Source organism: Harpia harpyja, chromosome 4 (assembly GCF_026419915.1).
Source record: "Harpia harpyja isolate bHarHar1 chromosome 4, bHarHar1 primary haplotype, whole genome shotgun sequence".
In the NCBI taxonomy this organism is placed as follows: Eukaryota; Metazoa; Chordata; class Aves; order Accipitriformes; family Accipitridae; genus Harpia; species Harpia harpyja.
The window spans coordinates 15522987-15528986 of NC_068943.1; positions in this window are offsets into that span (position 1 = coordinate 15522987).

Below are 6000 nucleotides of genomic sequence, written 5' to 3' on the forward strand. Positions count from 1 at the left end.
GAAATATCTTTTAAATAAATATTTCCTTTCTGAATCATGATAATGTAGTTTTAATGAAGAAATTGTATGAGCAGATTTTGAGCTAGGGAGCATAAGATGAAAACATTTTTACCTAACCAAGACTGGGAAAAATGTAATTCACTTATACGCTTGACAAACCTCCTGCTTTGGTGACAAGGCAGCCATGTGACATGTCTAAGTCATGCAGCTGAGGTGCAGGTTCTTGGCACGGTTTGAGGAATAAGCCAAGAGGCATGTGGGTGAACATCATGGAGGAGGCTTGAAGTCAGGCTGCTACCAATGAAACATGCCTTCCAGAAAAGTCCGGTGTAACACCAACACTTTTTCCTGGGGTTCAGAAAACAGCATACTGAGTAGTCCCTTGAGTGGAACAGAAGCTGTTGAGCTGCACTGTGAATACGTGAGATCGTGACACAGCAGGCAGCAGCATGGGCTTGGATGGGCTTGCAGGACTGAAAGAGGTGATCTAAATCCATGCTTGGGTGGACACAGAGGATAGCCCAAGCCAAGACAGAAAGTGAAAGGAGTAGGGAGGCTCTCTTTAGCGATTAGGTCAAAGGCAAAACCTGCAGGAAACCTTGGTTTGGCAATAAGGACCTGATTTATATGACTGAGTGCTGTTGACCTGGTTGATTAGGACAAATCGCACTTCACTCTCAAAAGAAAAGATTAAAGCCCTGCTGATTCTGAGATTTGTTACAGTGGTGGGTTGGGGAGTCACACAATGTATACACAAAGGTGTTTATCATAGGGAACTGCAGGGTTCGAGGGCTACAGTTCAGCTCATGTGGAAACCTTGCTTACCACCCCCAGTACGTATGAATTGCAAGGGGAAGGTAAGAAAGTATCATGCATCACATCTTCCTTTCCTCAGGAAACGGATCAATATACAACCGTCTCTCAAGAAGTTATCACCTTCATCTCATTTCTCATCAGCAGATGGGAAATGAAAGCCTGATCTGTCAGCATGTGGGTAATTTTTTTCCCTTTGGAGCTTTCCTTCCAAGTCTGACATTTCTCTCAGGTATTGATGGGCAGATTTAGTTTTCAACTATTCATTCGCACCGTAGCAATGGGATTTGTATATTGCATCACTCATCATCCCTTTGAGATGGCATGCAAAGAACTGGAAGTGAAAACACCTTCATTTCCTTCCAGCTATAAAGTGCAACAGAAAAATTACTGAAGGGGCTGATTATTACTCAAGTTAGAGGTTTGTCTTTTCCACGGTATTTGACCAGTTTCAAAAGACATCATCTGTGACCAGCTGGATTTCCACAAAAGGAGTGTCAGAGTGTGCTTATTGCCTTTCTCAGAGCATGCTCCTCCCTCACCGTGCTGAAATTCTGTCTGTTAGAGATGGCTTCTAGCCATGGAGAGCACCAGGTGTTCTTCCCTGTTGTCTTCTTATGGTAGTCTCGTTCACATGCCCAGTCCTGAAGAATTAGTCTGTAGAAGAAGTGCCAGGGAGCTAAGTGGGCTTTTTATGCATCTGAAAGGTTTACTGAGGTTTCAAACCATCAGACCTAGGCTTCTGATAGTTAATCTCACAAGGCATGAGGCATTGGAGAGTTTTCTGTTTTGTGGAGAAAAATAGCACGGATTTTGGGCAGCTACCCAGAATTCTTTGGTCTCTAAACAGATTTTGTGCTTGAATAAAGTACATTTTAAGGCTAAATTTGTCAACAAGGGACATAATTTAGTTTTTCCCACTATGTTCTAGGCATGCATAGTGTTGCATATTGTGTGCAACTTTGACTCTGTATAGAGGGATATTAGCAACTTACTTGAGACTGGCTTCCTAGCTGTGGGAAAAAACAGCATATGATCTCTGTGGTGAGAGAGTGCGGTCCATTAATTGCTTGTACCACACAATTCAAACAAAGGCTGTCCAAAACTTTAAAATCCAAATAGAGGAGAAAAATTCACTGTCATTGTCATACAATTACTAGTATGGATCTACAAGTTCCTTTTGATCCATTCAGTATGGTAATACACACCTCATCTTCCCAAGTGAGCAGGTATCTACTGATTTTAGAGACAACATCTACTGCGCTGAAAACTTTGAAGGCTCTTTATTAATAATTGGGATGATGGGACAAATTCAAAATTGGCAGAAGTGGATGATACACCTTGATGGGCTGGAGAAATGAGCTGACAAGAACCTCATTAAGTTCCACAAAGGGAAGTGCAATGTCTTGCTCCCGGGTAGGAACAACGCCATGCATCAGGACACACTGGAGGCCAACCAGATGAAAGAAGCTGTCCAGAAAAGGACCTGGCAGTCCTGGTGGACACCACGTTCAACCATGAGCCAGCAATGTGCCCTTACAGCAGAGAAGGCAAAGAGTCTCCTGGGCTGCATTAGAGCATTGCCAGCATTCAGGGGAGGTGATCCTCCCCGTCTACTCAGCACTCGTGAGGCACATCTGGAGTGTCTCAAAACAGCCTGAAACCTTCTGTGATTCTGTGAAATAAATGGTTCCTTCTAATTTAGAAATTTATGAAAATGGCCTGTGGTAATCTGTGCGTGACTCCTCAGCAATACAGGTACTGCTGTGACCTGGTATCGCTGCCTCACACTGAGCTGAGCTGTGGTGCTCTCATATATGCTAGCTTGGCCCAGCCTGATATGGTGATGGATTACATGGATTCAGCCAGGCACTATTTTCTGCTTGCCTGGGCACAATGGACTTTTTCTCAACCCCTTCTCCAGCAGATACGGACAAAAGGGATCTGCTAGTCTACCTTATCTCCTAAGACTTGATTTCTTTTTCTGGTATTTTTTTCCTCACCATATATGAAACTTGAAGATGGGAAGAGGAAGTACCTCCTACCAGGCAAACACCCCCATTTCAATTTTTAATTTACTATATGAGATGTTTAGTTTCAGAGCTTGTGTAATGTACTGTGCTGGCCCAGTTTATCTGGAGGTCATGGACTCTAGTTGTACTTCATTTACTCCCCAAATTGGCTAGCCAGCACTGTGGACAGCCCTGCCACAAATGAACCTCACAGTCATGTGCTTTAGCATAGGATTCTCTGCCCTTGCACATGCAGTGAAACCAAATAGCTGCAAAAAGTTATCTGGGCTGGGAGCAAGTGGTCCCAAACCAGACTATAGCTTCACTCTGAACCAGCCAGTTGTTTTCACTTCTATCCAGTTTTCTAAGCACTACAAGGAGTCAATTTTTGAAGGACTGGCACCACAGGCTGAATTCCCATCATGCAGAACTGTCCTCTGCATGGGGTTATTTGTGGTATGTGTAAACCAGGCAGCAAGATGAAAATCAGCTTCACAGGGCATAGACAAAAGATCTGTTTCCCTTCCAAACTCATCAGATGATTCCTCATCTACTACAAAATCTTCCTGCTCTCATACTCTTGTTTTCATGGCTTTGATTCCCTGTTTTTTGGGTTGGGTTTTTGGTTTTGGTTTTGGTTTTTTTGGGGGGGGGGGAGTGCTACTAATTTAATTTTAATTTTTGTATTAAAATACAAAATAGTTTAAAAACATTAAATTCAAATACAGTAAGGAATTTAAACTCTTGTATTACATTTTTTTATTAAATTTTCAATGAAATTTCTTGTAGTACAATTAGCATGGTATCTCACAGACAAGGATCTCTGATGACTGTATAAATATTAATTAACTAATTAAGTCTTTTGCAAGTGTTTAAATATTATTATACTAATTTTGCAGGAAAATAATCTGAATTTGATTATACCAAAGCCAAAGAAAACTCAAAAACCTCAGACATGGTCATTTCTAATTCCCACTTCTAATAAGTAGTTTACAGGTGAATCTGAAATGTCGGTCTTGCAACACATATTAAAGCAACATTTCATATTTTGAGGAGCTCTGAAAAAGAATCTGCCAGTGTCAGGGGCTGGTCATTCAGATGTCATTGTGAACAACCTCATAACTGCTTTTATTAGCAACACACTTTGTTGCTTATATTACCTAGACTATCTAAGAGCTTTCTATTCTGTGAACAGCACCTTTGATTATCTTTTCTGTTACAAATCTGAGATTAAAAACCAAAATCTTTTCTGAGGCAAACTCTCTTTCTCCAGTTCCAGTGTACTGTATAGAAAAGGAAGTTCACATTCCTTCAAGTAAAGGACACTTTGCTCTTACAAAGCTGCATTTTAAAGGAAAACAGCAATCCAGTTATGTGCATCCAAAGACAACTTCTGGCTCTAGATTTTCATTTCAGAGGCATCTGTCTCAAGGATGTAGTTAATCCTTGTGTCTGGGCAAGAGATACAATCTCAGATATCTCTTTTTCACAGCTATTACTTTTGGGTTGTTTAGGTGTACCTCTGCTCAGCGTGCTAGATGCTGCAAATCCTAATCTTTGGCACTACCACTTTCTATTCATGGAATGGGCAACTTAGTTTCCTAATTTAGGGTTGTGTGCACCGCTCTTATTTAACTAGCTAAAAGACATTATTGCGCTGAGTGATACCACTCTTGACTTCTTCCTGACTCTATGTTCCTAAATCCTATTCATGTCATTACTTAAGCTACCTTTGAAAATGCAAATTAGTCTCCAGAAACACTTAGGCACTTTTGAATACTCCATCTTTGGATCACAGATTTCATGGAAGTGAAGTCAAATGTTCTTAAAAACAGAAGGAAGGCAGGAAATACCTAGCATTTGGGGGGAAAAAAAAGGTCCATGCTGATAATTCTAAAAAGTTGTTTATAAGCAGAATAATAACAAACTCATGGATTTGTATTGCAATAGAAAATAATATATCATGCACTGCATTTGCAATTTAAGCATCTATTTAAAAAAAACCTCATGAATCTGCAGGAAAATCAATCACCTGATAATGATGAAGACATTCCTCTGTGTCAGCATGACAGTATGATATGTTTCCAGATGCATTTTCCTTGGATAAAAGAGAAAAATCAAACGATTTCACAGCACTTTTCCTCACTGGACCAAATTTATCTCTGTTGTAGCCTGATGATGTCAACAGAGTTACAGTGTGGATGAATACAGGTCATTGTTTGTGCAGTTGGCAGAGAATGCATGTGTGGGAGGAGAAAAATTAGATCTTCTAATCCAGATTTGCAGAAAAAACATGAGTATGAGTTTAGACACATACTCCTATTAAAGCTGCACCATAATTTTGTCACTGGAAGTTTCAGAACAAATGAGCTCCAACTGAAACAGAATGAGGGCGTTTCTCCAAGCTGTTTCCTGCACTGCTGTCAGCGTTACTGTATGAAAGAGCATGACCACGTGATGCTAGGTTTGAGATGTAAAACACGGGACCTGGCTTTTCTTAGTGGTTTCCAGACCATGAATTCCAGCTAAGCTAGGTGTCCGGTTTCTACCCAGAACCTACCTGGCACTAATTAAAGTTAAGCGAAAAAAAAAAAAAAAAATCCACGAGGACCTCTTGGCTATATTTGATGCTTGGTCCCCTGGGGAAGAGATTAAGTGCCATGCTAGTTCTCTAGTTTTCTTCAGTGTAAGATTTCTTCTAAGTCCTAAAAAACATTTATCTGAAAAAGGATCCAAGTGCAATGCAGAAAGCTACAGCACAAGTAGTATCTTCATGTTCTAATACCCTGTGACTTTGGCATTTGCTGTGGACCTCAGTGGGTCATGTTGCCAGGGACTGATCCCAGGTGTGCTAAAGGTCTTTGACCCTTATGGGACATCCCATTGCTGGGCCATAGAAGTACTCCTTACCACCTGCTTGACTGGCAGACCCACTGGGAATATCTATTGGTTTTTTGCTTTGGGTCTTCATTGCCCAGTCAGCAATCAATGTATTTAACTTCGCAGTAGCAGCTTTGGGAAGCAGTAAAGTTTTCCGGATGGGTACCTGCAGCAGGAGGTGTACTACAACAGAACAGGTGTATGACTGACACACAGTCAGACAAAAACTGTTTCCATCAAGACAACTGAAGAGGTTGCTGCGCTATCATCACCTCCACCCAAGATTCATCCCCCA